Here is a 21,551-nt window from a genome sequence, read left to right as displayed (position 1 = left end):
GTTATGTTCAGTAATGTTTTGCCTCCAAAACATCTGGTGATTTTGCAGAGAGCCACATCAATTTACAGAAATACTCATAATAAACATTGATAAAAGATACAAGTGTTATACATGGAACTTTAGATAAATTTCTCCTTAATGCAACCGCTGTGTCAGATTTTTAAAAAACTTTACGGAAAAAGGACACCATGCAATAATCTGAGTACGGCGCTCAGACACAAAAACAAGCCATACAGGTACCCGCCATGTCGTGGAGTCAACAGAAGTCAGAAATAGCATTATAAATATTCACTTACCTTTGATGATCTTCATCAGAATGCACTCCCAGGGATCACAGTTCAACAATAAATGTTTGTTTTGTTCGATAAAGTTCATAATTTATGTCCAAATACCTACATTTTGTTTGCGTGTTTAGTACACAAATCCAAACTCAGGAGGCGAGGGAAAGTCCAGGCGAAAGTTCAGACGAAAAGTCATATTACAGTTCGTAGAAACATTTCAAACGAAGTATAGAATCAATCTTTAGGATGTTTTTATCATAAAGCTTCAATAATGTTTCAACCGGAGAATTCCTTTGTCTGTAGAAATGCAATGGAGCGCGCGAGACTGAGCTCGTGGCACTCTGCCAGACACCTGACTCAAACAGCTCTCATTCACAGTAGAAGCATCAAACAAGGTTCTAAAGACTGTTGACATCTAGTGGAAGCCTTAGGAAGTGCAATATGACCCCATAAACACTGTATATTCGAAAGGCAATGACTTGAAAAACTACAAGCCTCAGAATTCTCACTTCCTGGTTGGATTTTTTTCTCAGGTCTTTGCCTGCCATATATGAGTTATGTTATACTCACATACATCATTCAAACCGTTTTAGAAACTTCAGAGTGTTCTCTATCCAAATCTACTAATTATATGCATATCTTAGCTTCTCGGCCTGAGTAGCAGGCAGTTTACTCTGAGCACCTTATTCGTCCAAGCTACTCAATACTGCCCCCAGCCATAAGAAGTTCAAACTTGTTTTTCAACCACTCCACAAATTTCTTGTTAACAAACTATAGTTTTGGCAAGTGGGTTAGGACATCTACTTTGTGCATGACACAAGTCATTTTCCAACAATTGTTTACAGACAGATTATTTCACTTATAATATACTGTATCACAATTGTAGTGGGTCAAAAGTTTACATACACTAAGTTGACTATTCTGACATTTCACATTCCTAAAATAAAGTGGTGATCCTAACTGACCTAAGATAGGGAATTTTTACTAGGATTAAATGTCAGGAATTGTAAAAACTGAGTTTAAATGTATTTGGTGTGTGTAAACTTCTGACTTCAACTGTCACAACTGGTCACTGTGGGGACGACATCATCGATGCACTTATTGATGAAGCCAATGACTGATGTCGTGTACTCCTCAATGCCATAGGAAGAATCCCGTAACATATTTCAGTCTGTGCTAGCAAAACCATCCTGTAGCTTAGTATCTGCTTCATCTGACCACTTTTTTATTGACTGAGTCACTGGTGCTTCCTGCTTTAATTTTTGCTAGCAAGCAGGAATCAGGGGGATAGAATTATGGTCAAATTTGCCAAATGGAGAGCGAGGGAGAGCTTTGTACATGTCTCTGTGTGTAGGCGCATGCACGCTGACACCGTCGTCAGTTGAACGGTGTTTCCTCCAGCACATTGGTGCGGCTGGCTTCCGGGTTACGCGAGCAGTGTGTCAAGAAGCAGTGCGGCTTGGAAGGGTCGTGTTTCGGAGGACACTTGGCTCTCGAACTTCACCTCTCCCGAGTCCGTACGGGAGTTGCAGCGATGGGACAAGACTGTAACAATTGGATATCACGAAATTGGGGAAAATGTATTTTTTTAAGTTATTGCACTGTGAAACTGATGAAACATTTCAATGGCTGTCTGATTACATTAACAGGTATTTCTCTAAAAAGCCAGTGTGTTTAAAACATTGTTGATATAGATTTCACTTTCAAGCAGCTTATATCCACTTAGACAGTTCGTTTTTTTCGTAGCTGGATAACTAGACACTGTCAGCAGAACATAAGTGAATATGTAACTGGTAATAATGCCCTTTTGAAGGCCCTCAGATCAATTAAAAGTTGTATTTCTGGGGAACTCAATAGGGTCTCAACTTGGTGTTGCAAGTTAGAATAGTAGAAAACATAAGGTACAATTTCAAAATGTGTTCTTTCTCTTATGTCAGCCACTGATAGTCAGTCAATTAGCCCATGTCAGCAAAAAAAAATTTGATCACTAAGTTAGTTTAGTGGCCGGCTATCTAAATGTGTTATCATGATCAAATTACACCCATTGATTTTGTTAGTCACTCCTAAAAAAAAAAAAAAAAAAACATTTCTCTTCACCCAATTTTAAAATGTGTAGAACTGCAGAAAATGTGCTGTAAAACAGAATATTTTCCTCTCCGCCACATAGCAAAATGAGTAGAATTGAATGAAATGTGTTATAAAATTGCTAAATCTTCTCTCTGCTCCATGGCAAAATGTGTAGAATTGCAGAAAACTCGCTTTAAAACTGCAACATTTTCTCTACACTCCATAAAACGTATTTTTTAAAATCTGCTGTCAACTTGTTGGATGACACACTGCTCGCAGACCCGCGAGCCACTGCGACTTTTCATAATGAGTTCATTTTTGTGGCACCACCCTCATCAAAGTTGCCCATCCCTGATGGACTGCTATAACTTCATTCTCATCCTTTCCCTCCACTGGTGTCATGTGGAACTGTGACTAGGTATACTGGCTCGCCAGGAATAGTCACGTTGGACCGATCCAAATAGTTCTGTATCAGAGGCAGCTAGCTCTATGTTGGTGGAGGCAGGCCACCGGGGACCACTATGTTACTGACACTACTGAGACTGGATTTGAGTCTGGGGAGGAGGCAACACAATGCACCGGCTCAGGATGAATGGATGCCTTCCTGACCGCACTGTAGACTTCTCAGCTAGGAAAATGATCCGCACCAGGTTTTTTTATTTACTGCGCGGGGCATGACAAATGATCAAAGACTCACTTGTTTTCCAAAATATTAACTCTCAAACGTTGTTTATGTGCCGCAAATCTCAAAATAAAATCAGTCTGGTCAAAGTGCCATCACCATTAATGAATGCAATTATCTTGTTCTATGTGTGTATCTGGTACTGGCATATTGCTGCCACTCAGAAAAAATGGGTTTATATTGTAGCAACCCGCACAGGCGGTGTGTTATGTGTTAGGCTATTAGTTGGTTGTGTTGTACTTGCACTGAAGTTTGCTTCTGGGGTTCACTATGGTAGCTAACGTAAACTCACGTAAACTCGTACATCGCCTTGGTACGTACAATTGCCCTTATTTTAGCGCCACAACAACGTAATACGTCCAGATCAACTGTAATGCCAATACCATTGTAAAGCACAATTTCTCCCCTTTCCAACAAAATTAATTCCATGAGCTAAACACTGCCCGTTTCTGCATAATTCAAGCAGGCAATGAGCCCCGTCGGGTCTTTTTAATAATGGCGGGTGGGGAAGTGAAACTAATGCGTGATAGTGAGAAGGACAGATGTCGTGTGGGAAAATTGCTTTTTTCACTCGATCTGTCCAACTTATCACCTTATCGCCTCTAAAATGTAAATAAAACACTATAAAGAGTTTATATAATGTGTCATTACATACCTATTTGAAGGTTTGTCTCGAATTTGAATTGTGTGTTTAGGGCGGTGCTAAAGTGATCTTAGAAGTAAACAGCGGCTTTGAGAATGATGATCGTATGCAATGATGACCAAAAAAAATGACAAGGTATCCCCCCCCTTACCCCCGTCACTGTCCATTTCTTGTTTTTAAACGATGAGAGAAGTGCTACACCTTCCATAACAAAGCCATCACCTACAGAGAGATGAACCTGTAGAAGAGTCCCCTAAGCAAGCTGGTCCTAGGGCTCTGTTCACAAACACAAACACACCCCACAGAGCCCCAGGACAACAGCACAATTAGACCCAACCAAATCATGAGAAAACAAAAAGATAATTACTTGACACATTGGAAAGAATTAACAAAAAAACAGAGCAAACTAGAATGCTATTTGGCCCTAAACAGAGAGTACACAGTGGCAGAATACCTGACCACTGTGACTGACCCAAACTTAAGGAAAGCTTTGACTATGTACAGACTCAGTGAGCATAGCCTTGCTATTGAGAAAGGCTGCCGTAGGCAGACATGGCTCTCAAGAGAAGACAGGCTATGTGCACACTGCCCACAAAATGAGGTGGAAACCGAGCTGCACTTCCTAACCTCCTGCCCAATGTATGACCATATTAGAGACACATATTTCCCTCAGATCACACAGATCCACAAAGAATTCGAAAACAAATCCAATTTTGATAAACTCCCATATCTACTGGGTGAAATTCCACAGTGTGCCATCACAGCAGCAAGATTTGTGACCTGTTGCCACAAGAAAAGGGCAACCAGTGAAAAACAAACACCATTGTAAATACAACCCATATTTATGCTTACTTATTTTAACTTGTGTGCTTTAACCATTTGTACATTGTTACAACACTGTATATATTTAATATGACACTCGTAATGTCTTTATTGTTTTGAAACTTCTGTATGTGTAATGTTTACTGTTAATTAGTTTTGTTTGTTTCACTTTTGTGTATTGTCTACCTCATTTGCTTTGGCAATGTTAACACATGTTTCCCATGCCAATAAAGCCCCTTGAATTGAATTGAGAGATTGTAAGACAGAAATAGTTGCTTTATGCATGCTGTACGTTACGACATGACACGTCAAGATGTAACGGAGGGTCAGTTTTTTCAACTTTTCTCCAATACTATAGAGCTATTACCATGTCGATCAACGCTTGAATAGAAATCTAGTTCACACCCCCGATTTTGAAGTCAACACGGTCACTACAGTCCCATTAGTTTTCTTTGTAGCCTCGTTTGAATGCCGCGGTTACGCACATTTGTACGGAATGGGGTGAGTTTACGTTACCTATTGCTATTCTCAAGAGCAAGCAAGCCCTATCTGAGAAGCATATCCAACTGATCGAGCATTCTACTCAATGCATTGTCAATGAGCGATGATTTGCATTACAGTGGCTTGGAAATACAATGACATTGCAAAAAGAGGCAAATCATTTGTAGGAAAACCGTTTGTCATCATTTTGATGTCGCCAGATTTACTTTATATGCATTATAACGTTAAGCTAAGATTGAGGTGAGAACACCCGATTTTAGCTAGCTAACGTTGACATTGTTAGCTATTTTTTATACGGACCTTGCTAGCTAATGACAACATTGCAATCCATTTGACGGCATGATAATGACGGCAAAGTTGTTTCCTACTAAACATTTACCTACTTAAGCAATGTCATCATTTTTCCAGGCCACTACAGTGTTATTTAGATGAAACAGTCATTAGCCTTCATCTATCACGACTTTTGGTTACCACTTTGGCTCCACCGGCAGAGGGTGGCTTGAGAATGTTCATAACACAGTGATGGATGTGCAATCTATGTATAGCAATATTTGTTTTGCATTTTCATATTTCATTAATATACAGGGTCCACTTTGACCCAAGAGAACAATCCAGACTAAGAATTTGAAAAAGGTAAGATCACAATGAATACTTGTATTATATGGACAGAGTGGACCTGATCCTAGATCAGCACTCCTACTCTGATAGTGAATGCACTCTCTCCCTCACCCTTTCAATAACTTCAGATTGACCCCCTGGTCTATGATTAGTAGATGTGGGTGAGTGGACATACAGATCTGGGACTAGCCTAGCAATAGCAGCTCTTCTCAACTATTGGCAAGAATGTATTTGACACCCAATCACCATGAGATATGATTTATTCTGCAGTTAACACTGCGGCCAGGAAGAAGTCCGCCAACCGAAGTAGGAGCCAATGGTGGAAAAACGATTGGAACCATTTCCCTGTTTGACCACTAGATTTTATGGGTATTATGACTCATACTGTGGTACTCTATAATACATACCTGTATACATGTCTCTTTAGACAGATGGGTTGCCTCCCACAATGTACCAATGTTCCAGCTTACACGCCTGTATGTAAAGAACATCAGTTTGGCATAGAGGAAAGGGCGGAGTTGAGACATCCCACGTTCCTACGTCACTGCATTATCCACTTGTTGCCCTAGGACAGGGTTTCCCAAACTCCCTCCCAGGTCCACCCATGACTGCGGGGGAGCCAGGCCCAGCCAATCAGAATGAGTTTTCCCCCACAAAATGATGTTATTACAGACAAAAATAATCTTCAGCACCTCCCCTCCTCAGACGATCCCGCAGGTGAAGAAGACGGATGTGGAGGTCAGGGGCGAAAATCTGATATCAACCTTGGAGGGGACAATTACATGAAATTTTCTCAGGAGCAATTCCTGAGGGGGACACCAAAATATGTTAAATGTATATTGAGGGACCATAATCACTACTACTGGATAATTGTTAGGTACAGTAGTTAACTGAAGGGTTGTCCCAACTTGTTTAAATCATTATAATACTACTAATAATAATAGTTATAGCAATGTTCCTTATCAGTGCAGTGTTCCTCTCTCTTGAAACGTTTGCAAGAGTTTGCGGTTCTATAAATTGTGGGTGTGGCTGATATGGTTTTGTGTCATCACTGAGGTAACTGGACGATGCTGTGCCACTGTCCCCTATACTGGTGCTGCTGGCAACAAGGGTGACACCTGGTCCTGCCGTGGCTGTGACACTGTCCTCAAGTCTCTCTCCTTGGCTCTTTCCCTTTCACCACCCTCACTGACTCACAGTCTGTCTCCTAGAAAAGAAATAAGGTGTTTGCTGTACTCCTAACTACCGGTACCCAAAACTACACAATTAATCACAACAGCAATACCATTGCCTTAAACAAATCTTGGTTCAGTCACCAGTTTAAATTGAGAGTGGGGGTATTCATGGCATTTTCCAATTATGTCCCTATTTTACAAATCAAAAAAATTGAGAACCTTTCATAATGTTGCCAAACAAAGACTCAACAAACTTACCTGAGACTCCCTGTCTCTGCCAGTCTGTCCCTGCATATCTGTCCCCAGCTCTGCTGTCTGTGTGCCATCTGTTGCCTGCTCTGCCTAATGACATCATTGTGAAATATTTCCATTAGCATTTCACTTCTTTCTTATGAACATTTTATCAACTGGTCTTTGAGATATTAGGCTACTAGAGTTCTTACTTTGCGTTTTGGTGTACTGAAAAATACTCTGATGTCCGTCTTTTTACTTTTTTCTGACATTTTTCTACCTGGCTGGCTGACCGGTCTAGCTGCACACACACATTTACACAACACATGCTGCAACGTTTTGAAATTTTAACATAGTTTGTTTCATATTGGCAGGCTTCCAACAATAGCTGAATTTGCAAAGCTAGCGAGCACCAATTCCGTTTCTGTGGTGTTTGCTATAATCTTTGCTACCTGGTTAAAGGTGAAAAAAATAAAAAATTCACTAGCGACAATTTAGCTTTTGCAACGAGACCATTAAATATATTTAAGACAATGGTATAAGAGTGTAGTTTTGTCCAGTTTGGACTTCAGTTTATCGCTAACCTTATCACACGGACTTTGAAGCACTACAGCTGCATGCTAATCTTGGAATAAACTGACGATAGCAAATATTCCATCTTTGACGACGCCACATAAATGGAATAGGTACTAGCTAGCTTGATAGTTAATGTTTGCTTTAGTTTGCGCGCTGGCTCTGCAAATTCAGCTAGTGTGTGAACCCTGCAACATGAAAAAAATATATACATTGCTAAAGCGCGATTGACTGGATTACCTCACGTCAGTTACGTACATTGAGTGCCTTTCGGACAGTAGATACGAGCCCTCTATTACCTTGCCAGCTAAAGAACTGGCAGTGGATCAAACCATTGTGAGGCAAAGGGCGGGGGGGGTCGCAATCTTGTGAAATTTAAAAACGCGCTATTAAGTGTCTATAATCAGTACAAGTGCTTTCATTGCGTATTATTAATATTATTGAAATTACATAGTTATGTTTACAGTCATATATTGGGGGGGACAAATCATATTTTCCCCAGGATGGGGGGGTCGTGTCCCCCCCGTCCCCCCTGGGATTTCCGCCTATGGTGGAGGTCCTTGGCTGGCGTGGTTACACATGGTCTGCGATTGTGAGGCCGGTTGGATGTAACATTCCTGCTGTCAGCATGCCAGTTGCCCACTCCCTCAAAACATGAGACATCTGTGGCATTGTGTTGTGTGACAAAACAGCACATTTGTGGCCTTTTATTGTTCCCAGCACAAGGTGCACCTGTGTACTGATCATGCTGTTTAATCAACTTCTTGATATGCCACACCAGTCAGGTAGATGGATTATCTTGGCAAATGAGAAATGCTCACTAACAGCAATGTAAACAAATTTGTGAACACCATTTGAGAGAAATAAGCTTTTTGTATATTTCTGGGATCTTTTATTTCAGCTCATGAAACATGGGACCAGAGAGTTGTCTGTCTGAAGAGGATCCTCCCTGGAATATGTTTTCTTCCCCTTTCGAAGTTAACAATAGAGTTCTTCATTAATCTCAGACCTAGTCACTGCTGTTGTCTAGGTCGGATTTTCCGAGACTACCTGGATTAATAAGGCTGATGGAACAGATCAGAATGTTTAGCTTATAATTGTGACTATTATTTCTTCACATTTTGAAGGGCAACAATGTGCACACGGCGGTAGGCCTATGCATGAATGTACCAAAGTGACATTTGCGGGTGTCTAAAATCTGCATTGCACATGCGAGCGGTTTCATGGAAAGAGATGGAAATATCCGTTAGAAATGTTGAAAGATCTAAAGATGCAACAACTATCATAGGTTGCTAATATAACTAGGGTAATGCATTTGGCTTCTAGACAATTAAATATAGTTTAAAGAAAACCATTAAAACAGGATAACGCATGTGAGTGAGTCTTTATAAAATTGCCTCCACATTTCTAGGGTGGGATTTTGGCTATAGGCTACTTTGAAGCAAGGTAAGACATGCCTCATAATATGAAGTAAAACATCCAAGTTTCAAACAATTAAGGAACAGGAAAAATATAGCGACGCTAATGATAGGCATATCATGATTATTTGCATCAATCCAGTGGCCATTTGTTTTGCGAACTCAATCTCATGTGCTACAGATGCACAGCTAGGGAGTGTACATTATTTATAATAAGGGTTACCTGGAGAAAATTGGAGCTCTCTGAAATGAAAATGGACGGCCCATTTTTTTTTTACTACACCCTCTCTGAAAGCTTGAAAAAAACGAGTTACCCTCCTCATTCCCAAAATAATAATTAAATCATGAAGTGGATAGCAGACAACATGCCAACTGTTTACCCTCACTTCTAAGACTGCCCAGAACTGTTCTTCGTCCTGTAAGCATTACATGGTAACGCAGGAATTTTGGCAGCGCACAGGGCTGTGGGCCAGAGGGTTGTGGGTTCACAGACTAACCTGGACAAGAGAAGGGCTGGAAAGATCTCCTTTATAGTAAAAGCATTGCTTGAATCTTATTTGCGGGTCTGAGAAGAAATAGCCTTTTATACATTTTTCAGGCAATTCTGTGTCATTTTACAACCGGAGACCTTAACAGAATCAAGCAAAGGGGGAAGCCAATGACATTACATTACATTACATTTAAGTCATTTAGCAGACGCTCTTATCCAGAGCGACTTACAAATTGGTGCATTCACCTTATGATATCCAGTGGAACAACCACTTTACAATAGTGCATCTAACTCTTTTAAGGGGGGGGGGGTTAGAAAGGATTACTTTATCCTATCCTAGGTATTCCTTAAAGAGGTGGGGTTTCAGGTGTCTCCGAAAGGTGGTGATTGACTCCGCTGACCTGGCGTCGTAAGGGAGTTTGTTCCACCATTGGGGTGCCAGAGCAGCAAACAGTTTTGACTGGGCTGAGCGGGAACTGTACTTCCTCAGAGGTAGGGAGGCGAGCAGGCCAGAGGTGGACGAACGCAGTGCCCTTGTTTGGGTGTAGGGCCTGATCAGAGCCTGAAGGTACGGAGGTGCCGTTCCCCTCACAGCTCCGTAGGCAAGCACCATGGTCTTGTAGCGGATGCGAGCTTCAACTGGAAGCCAGTGGAGAGAGCGGAGGAGCGGGGTGACGTGAGAGAACTTGGGAAAGTTGAACACCAGACGGGCTGCGGCGTTCTGGATGAGTTGTAGGGGTTTAATGGCACAGGCAGGGAGCCCAGCCAACAGCGAGTTGCAGTAATCCAGACGGGAGATGACAAGTGCCTGGATTAGGACCTGCGCCGCTTCCTGCGTGAGGCAGGGTCGTACTCTGCGAATGTTGTAGAGCATGAACCTACAGGAACGGGTCACCGCCTTGATGTTAGTTGAGAACGACAGGGTGTTGTCCAGGATCACGCCAAGGTTCTTAGCACTCTGGGAGGAGGACACAATGGAGTTGTCAACCGTGATGGCGAGATCATGGAACGGGCAGTCCTTCCCCGGGAGGAAGAGCAGCTCCGTCTTGCCGAGGTTCAGCTTGAGGTGGTGATCCGTCATCCACACTGATATGTCTGCCAGACATGCAGAGATGCGATTCACCACCTGGTTATAATGACATCACGGATTCCCATCAGACGAACTCCTTGACTGCGCTACTCCTTGAAGTTTGAATTTTTGTCTTAAAAACACTATTTTGTAAAAAATAAAAAAAATAAAATTACCCTTTTGTGTGTGTACTTTACTGTATTTATATTTGGGATATCACTTTTCAACAGTGAAAGAAAAAAAAAAAAATCGCTGGAGGATGTCTTTACTTTTTGCCATTTTCTTTCATAAAAGGTATGCTTTTCCCCATCAATTCGAGTCCGCATTTAACTTAACAGCTCTTCACCGACACAGAGATAGGCTATTTAAAGAGTGCATGGTGGGTGGAGGAATTGACTGAATAATCTATGGATACAGATGTAGGATCTTAATTTGTTCACTCTTTTGCGGCTGAGAATTTTCCTGCACAGCAAGAAATGCCAACTTGTAATGTATTTTAGGTTTTAAAAGGCTTATTTCAGACTTGATTTGCCATAAGAAAAACATCACAAAACGTAATAATAATTACATGGATAGTGTTTAACAGGATTTTTGAAATACTACCTCATCGCTGTACCCCACACATTCAATTATCTGTAAGGTCCCTCAGTCGAGTAATGAATTTCAAACACAGACCAGGTAGGTTTTCCAATGCCTTGCAAAGAAGGGCACCTATTGGTAGATGGGGGAAAAAACAGATATTGAATTTTGCTTTGAGCATGGTGAAGTTGTTCATTACACTTTGGATGGTGTATCAATACACCCAGTCACTACAAAGATACAGGAGTCCTTCCTAACTCAGTTGCCGGAGAGGAAGGAAACTGCTCAGGGATTTCACTATGAGGCCAAACAGTTGCAGAGTTTAATGGCATTGATAGGAGAAAACTGAGGATGGATCAACAACATTGTAGTTATTCCACAATACTAAGCTAATTGTCAGAGAAAAAAGAAGGAAGCCTGTACAGAATACAAAATATATCAAAATATGCATCCTGTTTGCAACAAGGCACTAAAGTAATACTGAAGAAAATGTGGCAAAGCAATTCACTTTTTGTCCTGAATACAAAGTATTATGTTTAGGGTAAATCCAATACAACACATTACTGATGACCACTCTCCATATTTTCAAGCATAGTGGTGGCTGCGTCATGTTATGGGTATGCTTGTAATCATTAAGGACTGGGGAGTTTTTCTGGATAAAAAAGAAACGGAATAGAGATAAGCACAGGCAAAATCCTAGAGGAAAATTTGGTTCAGCCTTCAGACACTGGGCGATGAATTCACCTTTCAGCAGGACAATAACCTAAAACACAAGGCCAAATCTACATTGGAGTCGTTTACCAAGAAGACAGTGAATGTTCCTGAGTGGCCTGGTTACAGTTTTGACTCAAATCTACTTGAACATCTATGGCAAGACCTGAAAATTGTTGTCTAACAATAATCAACAACCAATTTGACAGAGCTTCAAGAATTTTGAAAAGAATAATGGGCAAATGTTGCACAATCCAGGTGTGGAAAACTCTTAGAGACTTACCCAGAAAGAGTCACAGCTGTAATCGCTGCCAAAGGTGCTTCTACAAAGTATTGACTCAGGGGTGTGAATACTTATAGTATGTAAATACATCTTTTCAGTAATTCATTTTAAATAGATGTGCGAACATTTTTAAAAACATGTTTTCACTTTGACATTATGGGATATTGAGTGTAGATGACAAACTATAGTTAACAATTGTAGTGGGTCAGAAGTTTACATACACTAAATTGACTGCCTTTAAACAGCTTTGAAAATTCCAGAAAATGATGTCATGGCTTTAGAAGCTTCTGATATGCTTATTGACATAATTTCAGTCAATTGGAGGTGTACCTGTAGATGTATTTCAAGGCCTACCTTCAAACTCAGTGCCTCTTTGCTTGACATCATGGGAAAATCAAATGAAACCAGCCAAGACCTCAGAGAAAAATTGTAGACCTGGTTCATCCTTGGGAGCAATTTCCAAACGCCTGAAGGTACCACGTTCATCTGTACAAACAATAGTATGCAAGTATAAACACCACGGGACCACATAGCCGTCATACCGCTCAGGAAGGAGACGCGTTCTGTCTTTTAGAGATAAACGTACTTTTCTGCGAAAAGTGTAAATCAATCCCAGAACAACAGCAAAGGACCTTGTGAAGATGCTGGAGGAAACAGGTACAAAAGTATCTATATCCACAGTGTCCTATGTCAACATAACCTTTTTTAGACATTCAAACCCTTTACTCAGTACTTTGTTGAAGCACCTTTTGCAGCGATTGAAGAATCGAGTATTATTCAGTAGGACGTTGCAAGCATAGAACACCTGTATTTGGGGAGTTTGAAAAACATCCCCACAGCATGATGCTTCCACCACCATACTTCACCGTCGGGATGGTGCCAGGTTTCATCCAGACGTGATGCTTGGCATTCAGGCCAAAGTGGTCAATCTTGGTTACATCAGACCATAGAATCTTGTTTCTCGTGGATGCTGTCATGTGCCTTTTACTGAGGAGTGGATTCCGTCTGGCCACTCTACCATAAAGTTCTGATTGTTGGAGTGCTGCAGAGATGGTTGTCCTTTTGGAAGGTTCTCCCATCTCCACAGAGGAACTCTGGAGCTCTATCAGACTGACCATGGGGTTCTTGGTCACCTCCCTGACCAAGGCCCTTCTTCCCCGATTGCTCAGTTTGGCCGGGCGGCTAGCTCTAGGAAGTGAGGCTCTAGGAAGCGTCTTGGTGGTTACAAACTTCTTTCATTTAAGAATGATGGAGGCCACTGTGTTCTTGCGGACATTAAAATCGAATCTAATTGTATTTGTCACATGCGCCAAATACAACACCTTACCTTACAGTGAAATGCTTACTTACAAGCCCTTAACCAACAATGCAGTTTTAAGAAAAATATGTGTTAAGTAAAAAATAATGAATTAAAGTAACAAATAATTAAAGAGCAGCAGTAAATAACAATAGCAAGGCTACAGTATATTTAAGGGGTACTGGTACAGAGTCAATGTAGGGGCACCGGATATTCGAGGTAATTATGTACATGTAGGTAGAGCTAAAGTGACTATATATAGATAATAAACAGAGAATAGCAGCAGCGTAAAAGGGGGGGGGGGGGGGGGCAATGCAAATGGATAGCCATTCAATTAGCTGTTAAGGAGTCTTATGGCTTGGGGGTCGAAGCTGTTGAGAAGCCTTTTGGATCTAGACTTGGCGCTCCGGTACCGCTTGCCGTGCGGTAGCAGAGACAACAGTCTATGACTAGAGTGGCTGGAGTCTTTGACAATTTTTAGGTCCTTCCTCTGACACCGCCTGGTATAGAGGTCCTGGATGGCAGGAAGCTTGGCCCCAGTGATGTACTGGGCCCTACGCACTACCCTCTGTAGTGCCTTGCGGTCGGAGGCCGAGCAGTTGCCATACCAGGCAGTGATGCAACCAGTCAGGATGCTCTCAATGCTGCAGCTGTGGAACTTTTTGAGGATCTGAGAACCCATGCCAAATCTTTTTAGTCTCCTAAGGGGGAATAGGTTTTGTCCTGCCCTCTTCACGACTGTCTTGGTGTGCTTGGACCATGATATTTTGTTGGTGATGTGGACACCAAGGAACTTGAAGCTCTCAACCCAACCTGCTCCACTACAGCCCCGTCGATGAGAATGGGGGCGTGCTCGGTCCTCCTTTTCCTGTAGTCCACAATCATCTCCTTTGTCTTGATCACGTTGAAGGAGAGGTTGTTGTCCTGGCACCACACGGCCAGGTCTCTTACCTCCTGCCTATAGGCTGCCTCATTGTTGTCGGTGACCAGTTCTACCACTGTTGTGTCATCAGCAAACTTAATGATGGTGTTGGAGTCGTGCCTGGCCATGCAGTCATGAGTGAACAGGGAGTACAGGAGGGGGCTGAGCACGCACCCCTGAGGGGTCCCCGTGTTGAGGATCAGCGTGGTGGATGTGTTGTTACCTACCTTTACCGCCTGGGGGCGGCCCGTCAGGAAGTCCAGGATTCAGTTGCAGTTGCAGAGGGAGGTGTTTAGTCTCAGGGTCCTTGGTGTTGAATGTTGAGCTGTAGTCAATGAATAGCATTCTCACATAGGTGTTCTTTTTGTACGTGTGGGTAAGGGCAGTGTGGAGTGGAATAGAGATTGCTTCATCTGTGGATCTGTTGGGGCGATATGCAAATTGGAGTAGGTCTAGGGTTTCTGGGATAATGGTGTTGATGTGGGCCATAACCAGCCGTTCAAAGCACTTCATGGCTACAGATGTGAGTGCTATGGGTCGGTAGTTATTTAGGCAGGTTAACTTAGTGTCCTTGGGCACAGGGACAATGGTGGTCTGCTTGAAACATGTTGGTATTATATACAGACAGGGAGAGGTTGAAAATGTAATTGAAGACACTTGCCAGTTGGTCAGCGCATGCTCGGAGTACACGTCCTGGTAATCTGTCTGGCCCTGCGGCCTTGTGAATGTCGGCCTGTTTAAAGGTCTTACTCACATTGGCTATGGAGACCGTGATCACACAGTGATCCTTGAAAGCGGCAGCTCTACCCTTTAGCTCAGTGCTGACGTTGCCTGTAATCCATGGCTTCTGGTTGGGGTATGTACATACGGTCGGTCACTGTGGGGACAACGTCATCGAAGCTAGCAAAACAGTGCTGCAGCTTAGCATCTGCTTCATCTGACCACTTTTTTATTGACTGAGTCACTGGTGCTTCCTAGTTTTTGCTTGTAAGCAAGAATCAGGAGGATAGAAGTATGGTCAGATTTGCCAAATGGAGGGTGAGAGAGAGCATTGTATGCGTCTCTGTGTGTGGAATTAAGGTGGTCTTGAGTTTTTCTCCCCCTCTGGTTGTACATTTAACATGCTGGTAAAAATGAGGTAGAACAGATTTAAGTTTCCCTGCATTAAAGTCCCCGGCCGCTAGGAATGCTGCCTCTGGATGAGTGTTTTCCTGTTTGCTTATGGCCGTATACAGCTCATTGAGTGCGGTCTTAGTGCCAGCATCGGTTTGTGGTGGTAAATAGACCTCTACGAAGAATATAGATGAAAGCCCTCTTGGTGAATAGTGTGTTCTACAGCTTATCATGAGATACTCTACCCCTGGCGAGCAAAACCTTGAGACTTCCTTAGATATCGTGCACCAGCTGTTGTTTACAAATATAATATGTGGGGGCATTGGAGCGTTGGACTAGTAACCGAAAGGTTGCAAGATCGAATCCCCGAGCCGACAAGGTACAAATCTGTGGTTCTGCCCCTGAACAAGGCCGTCATTGAAAATAATAATTTGTTCTTAGCTGACTTGCCTAGTTAAATAAAGGTAAAATAATAATATACATAGACTGCCACCCCTTGTCTTACCAGAGACTACTGTTCTATCCTACCTATACAGTGTATAACATGCCAGCTGTATGTTATTCATGTTGCCGTTCAGCTACGACTCGGTGAAACATGATATTACAGTTTTAATGTCCCGTTGGTAGGATATACGTGCTTGTAGTTTGTCTATTGTACTTTGGCTAATAGGACCGATGGTAAATGCAAATTACCCACTCGCCGATGGATCCTTACAAGGCACCCTGACCTTCGTGACAGCTCAGGTATTTGAACCAGCGACCTTTCGGTTACTGGCCCAATGCTCTAACCACTAGTGTTGTGGTTGCAGGTTCACCTGGGACATCTAAAGCCTTGTCTTTTGGGGTATTGCTATAGGCCACCAAGTGCTAACAGTCAGTATTTTAATTATATGTGTGAAATGCTTGATAGTGTATGTGATGTAAAGGGAACCTGTGGATCTTTTCATCAAGCTGTCCGCTCAAGAGGAAGCTTCTCACTGTAACCAGTGCCTGTAATCTGGTTCAGGTTATTAATCAACCTACCAGGAGGGTGTTTACAAACACTACAAGAACAAGATCATCCATATGTATTGATCACATTTTTACTAATAAAACTTTGTTCTAAAGCTGTACCCATTGGATGCAGTGATCACAATATAGTGACCATTGTATTTCCAGAAATGCCTAAATTCAAAAAGCTGGGCCTATAATACAAAATATTTTTTTTGTGACTCTTATGTGGGAAATATTTATTAGTCTGATGTGATTAATAAGGAACATTCAGATGTTGCACTTGATGAATTTATAAAAATTCTTCCAATTATTGATAAACATTCACCTGTTAAGAAACTGACTGTTAGAACTGTTAAGGCTCAATGGATTGACGAGGAATTGAACAACTGTATGGTAGAAAGAGATGGGGCAAAAGGAGTCGCTAATAAATCTGGCTTGCATATCTGACTGGCTGACTTACTGCAAATTGAGAAATAATGTAACAAAACTCAACAAAAAGCAGAACAAACTGTATTATGGAGCCAAGATCAATGATATGAAGAATGATGGGAAAAAAACCTTTGGAGTACTTTAAATGATGTTATTGGCAGAAAGACAAATTCAACTCCCCTCTTTCATCGAATCAGATGGCTTATTCATCACAAAACCATTTGATGTTGCCAATTATTATTTTAACGATTACTTCATTGGCAAAGTGGGCAAACTTAGGCAGGATACGCCAACAACGAACTGTGAGCCATAGCAGTCATGTACCAAAAAGCTAATAATGAAAAAAAGCATTGCAAGTTGGAATTTTGTAAAGTTAAAGTGTGGGAGAGGTGGACAAAGTATTCTTAGCGATCAATAATGACAAACCTGCTGACATTGACAACTTAGATAGAAAGCTACTGGAGATGGTAGCTGACTCTGTAGCCACTCCTATCTGTCATATCTTTAATCTGAGCCTAGAGGAAAGTCTTTGTCCTCAGGCCTGGAGGGAAGCCAAAGTCATTCCGCTACCCAAGAGTGGTAAAACAGCCTTCACTGGTTCTAACAGCAGACCTATCAGCTTGCTGCCAACTCTTAGCAAACAATTGGAAAAATATGTTTTTTGACCAAATACAATGCTACTTCTTTGTAAACAAATGAACAACAGACTTTCAGCATGCTTATAGAGAAGGGCACTCAACATGTACTCCATTGAGACAAATGACTGATGATTGGTTGAAATAAATTGATATAGGACTCGTTTTACTGTGGATATAGATACTTTTGTACCTGTTTCCTCCAGCATCTTCACAAGGTCCTGTGCTGTTGTTCTGGGATTGATTTGCACTTTTTGCACCAAAGTACATTCATCTCTAGGAGACAGAACGCGTCTCCTTCCTGAGTGGTATGACTGCTGCGTGGTGCCATAGTGTTTATACATGCGTACTATTGTTTGTACAGATGAACGTTTGGAAATTGCTCCCAAGGATGAACCAGACTTTGAACCAATTTTTTTTCTGAGGTCTTGGCTGATTTCTTTTGATTTTCCCCTGATGTCAAGCAAAGAGGCACTGAGTTTGAAGGTAGGCCTTGAAATACATCCACAGGTACACCTCCAATTTACTCAAATTATGTCAATTGGCCTATCAGAACCTTCTAAAGCCATGACATAATTTTCTGGAATTTTCCAAGCTGTTTAAAGGCGCAGTCAACTAAGTGTATGTACACTTCTGACCCACTGGAATTGTGATACAGTGAATTATAAGTGAAGTAATCTGTCTGTAAACAATTGTTGGAAAAATGACTTGTGTCATGCACAAAGTAGATGTCCTAACCAACTTGCAAAAACTCTAGTTTGTTAACAAGAAATTTGTAGAGTTGTTGAAAAACGAGTTTTAATGACTCCAACCTAAGAGTATGTAAACCTCCGACTTCAACTGTAAATTGAACTTGAATTGCTCAGTGTATTCTTTAATTTTTTACTGAAACCCTTCGGAATTGTCATGTTTTGACCAGGAAGGACAATAAGACAATACTGACATTCAACCACTTACATAGACCATTCGTCATGATTATTCTGTGGAGCAGACCCACTGTCCCTACGTGTGACTCATGTCCCTGGCTTACTGAACATAGGAGCAGACTTGTTCAGAGGGAATCCCCATCAAGGGGACTGGAGACGCCATCCCCAACTGGTGAAACAAACCTGGGAGAGATACAGTCAAGCATCTGTCCAGGCACTGCCCATTGTTCTGCGCGATAGCAGGAAACGCACCACTGGGGGTGGACGTGCTGGCACACACTTGGCCAAGCGGGTTCCATTATGCTTTCCCTCCCCTCAGCCTCATACTTCCCACACTCTAGCCAGAGTGAGGGAAGAAGGCTTATCCCTCATCTTGGTAGCCCCATGGCATGGCAAGCTCTGGATAGCTATGAGCCTTGACAACTCCCGTTTCACAGGGATCTGCTGACCCAAGCGAACTGAGAGATTTTCCAAACTCTCCTAGGTGCCATGACCCTATGCGCCTGGCCCGTGAGAGGTTAAATCTGGATGCAACAGGCCTGCCTCTCGGAGTCATTGAGACTATCCAGAGGGCTAGGGGTCCTCCTACACTCACTGTATGGAAACAAGTGGTGCATTTTCTGAGAAGTGGTGTTGGGGATCCCCTCATACTTTTATGAGATTTATGACGTCACTGCACCTTCATTGGTCAGGGCCTCTGAGGGTTGATATGTGAGACTGCCTGGCTTCAGAGAGCATGTGCAATACAGCAGCTGGGCATATTCCACTGTGAGTTATTATCGAAAGGAATAATTGGAAGATAACTCTTCCAATTATAAGACCGGTTCTCTGATTGGAAGATAACTCTTCCAATTATAAGACCGGTTCTCTGATATATTCTCTGATGTATCACCACATTCCCCTACTCTAAGAGTGTGAGGAAGTTCGGCATGCTCGAGAATGATCCAGAGGGCGGGCGAATGGCTCTTTAGTATGAAGGGAGGGGCTCCCTCATTCGCCAATCGACCTGTCTGTCTTCAACAGATGTGTCTGATTTTGATTCTTCGAGCTACTTAGAGATTATGATGAATCCCACAGTGAGATATCTCATTCATAATATCAGAGAACCGGGGTTACGCAAGTAACCTTAAGTTTCAGTTAACAGTGGTCATAATATGCCTTTGTCTTGTGTGTGTGTGTGTGAGAGAGAGAGTGTCAATTCAATGGTGTGTCATTATTGTAACCATGGATTTCACCATATTATCCGAACATCTCTCCCTGTTCATCAAACAACAATCCTTTCTTTTGTTAGAGGCATGCCAAGGGACTGGGGTTTATATAGGAATGCTGAAACCACTCCAGAAGATCCACTGACAATCCCTATCTGTCTTATATTATATCAGAACCAAACTACCTTACCAATGAACACTGTCTGGGGGAGTGGGAAGGTTTTGATCAGGTTCTATAGGTTGACATGGGTCCCAGCCAGCAAGCCAGGGCTGACAAGTAGTGGGGAAATGGGACGTGAAACGGTGGGCTTGTGAGTCATCCCAGCCCTGTCACTTCAAACGTTGGAGCGCTCAACCCGCTCCCCGCCTCGCTACTCTGCCGCCAGATGGCCTATCGAGCAGGAGCAGGCAGGATGTGGGACCCGGAGACGCTAAATTGCTACCATTCACTTTTCTCTCCCCCTCAGTATCTAGAAACACGACTTTGACACTGATAAAGTGTGTGTCTGAAGCGTGAAGTGTGTATGGTCAAATTTAACCGGGTGTTTAGTTGGGAGATGGTGATGGGATTTGATAAAGGTTTGGAATAGATTATAACCGCATTACTTTCAGTTAGTTGGAGGCCTGGATTGTACTGAGTCGGTGTGTGTTGTAAAATAACTTGAATTATTTGTTCCTCTCCCTTCATTTCTCTTTTCCCCTCTCGTTCCCTTAATCTACCTTCCCCTGTTTAGAAAAAAAATGAATAACCTCTAGTCTAGCCTGTAAGCTCTACAATATTTGACCCTGGGTGGATTTAGTGTGTGATGTCTCATTCCATGCGTTACAAATTTCAACCTCTTAGTTGTGCTCCAACATTGTGTATACACAACAACAAAAAATGCTGGGTTGAAAACAACCCAGCGCTGGCTAAGTAGTGGACAGAACACACGTTGGGTTATTGAGTGGTGATCCACTGGGTCAGACCAGAAGACTGGAGGTGTGGTTTACAGATAATTATTTTGGGCCACCCATGAGAGTAAATTTAATTCTGATTCATCTGTTCTGTTGTATTGTCAACACATGTGAAGGTTTAGTACTGAAAATGTTGTACATTAGTGAGGAATACACAAGGTGAGTGCCTCAAGCACCTATGTGTATCCCAATGTTGGGATATTTACCACTTTATTATGATATTTAAATATTCATGTTAAATAAATGTATATTAAAATTTCTGAAAGCTATGCCCCCAATAGGCCACGCCTCCTGAAAATAACCTATGGATTACATTAAAAAAGACTCATCTGCTGTGTCACCCTAGCATGAAAAGTGAATAAAAACCTGACTTACGGTTAAATTAACCTATGTTTGGGTAATCTAAAGGCATGGCCTATTGGGAGTGTGGCTTTCAGATAGTTATTTTTGGCCACCCATGAGAGGGAATGTAATTCATGTTCATCATTTTAAGTTTGTACATTGCACATTTTTTTTCTCCTTTAAAATATATAATACGCAAATATAGTAATATAAAATGAATAACTTTATTTAATATTATAAGAAAGTATTAGCAACTATCCCAAAATTGGGACTTCTTTCACAAGTGTTTCCCAAACTCGGACCTCAGGACCCCAAGGGGTGCACGTTTTGGTTTTTGCCCTAATACTACACAGCTGATTCAAATTATCAACGCTTGATGATTAGATGAATCAGCTGTGCTAGGGCAAAACCAAAACATGCACCCCTTGGGGCCACAAGGACTGAGCTTGGGAAACCCTGGCTTGGCGCTTAAAGAACTCATATTCTTGTATAAGCCTTATTAAACCTACAAAAGTGTCAGTGCTCCACCTTAACATTGTTAACAATACAACAGAACAGATTTAAGTGAATTGACATGTACTCTCACATG

This window comes from Salvelinus fontinalis, chromosome 5 (genome assembly GCF_029448725.1).
Source record: "Salvelinus fontinalis isolate EN_2023a chromosome 5, ASM2944872v1, whole genome shotgun sequence".
NCBI lineage: Eukaryota > Metazoa > Chordata > Actinopteri > Salmoniformes > Salmonidae > Salvelinus > Salvelinus fontinalis.
The sequence above is the reverse complement of the archived record's forward strand: the minus strand, read 5'-3'. Positions refer to the sequence as shown.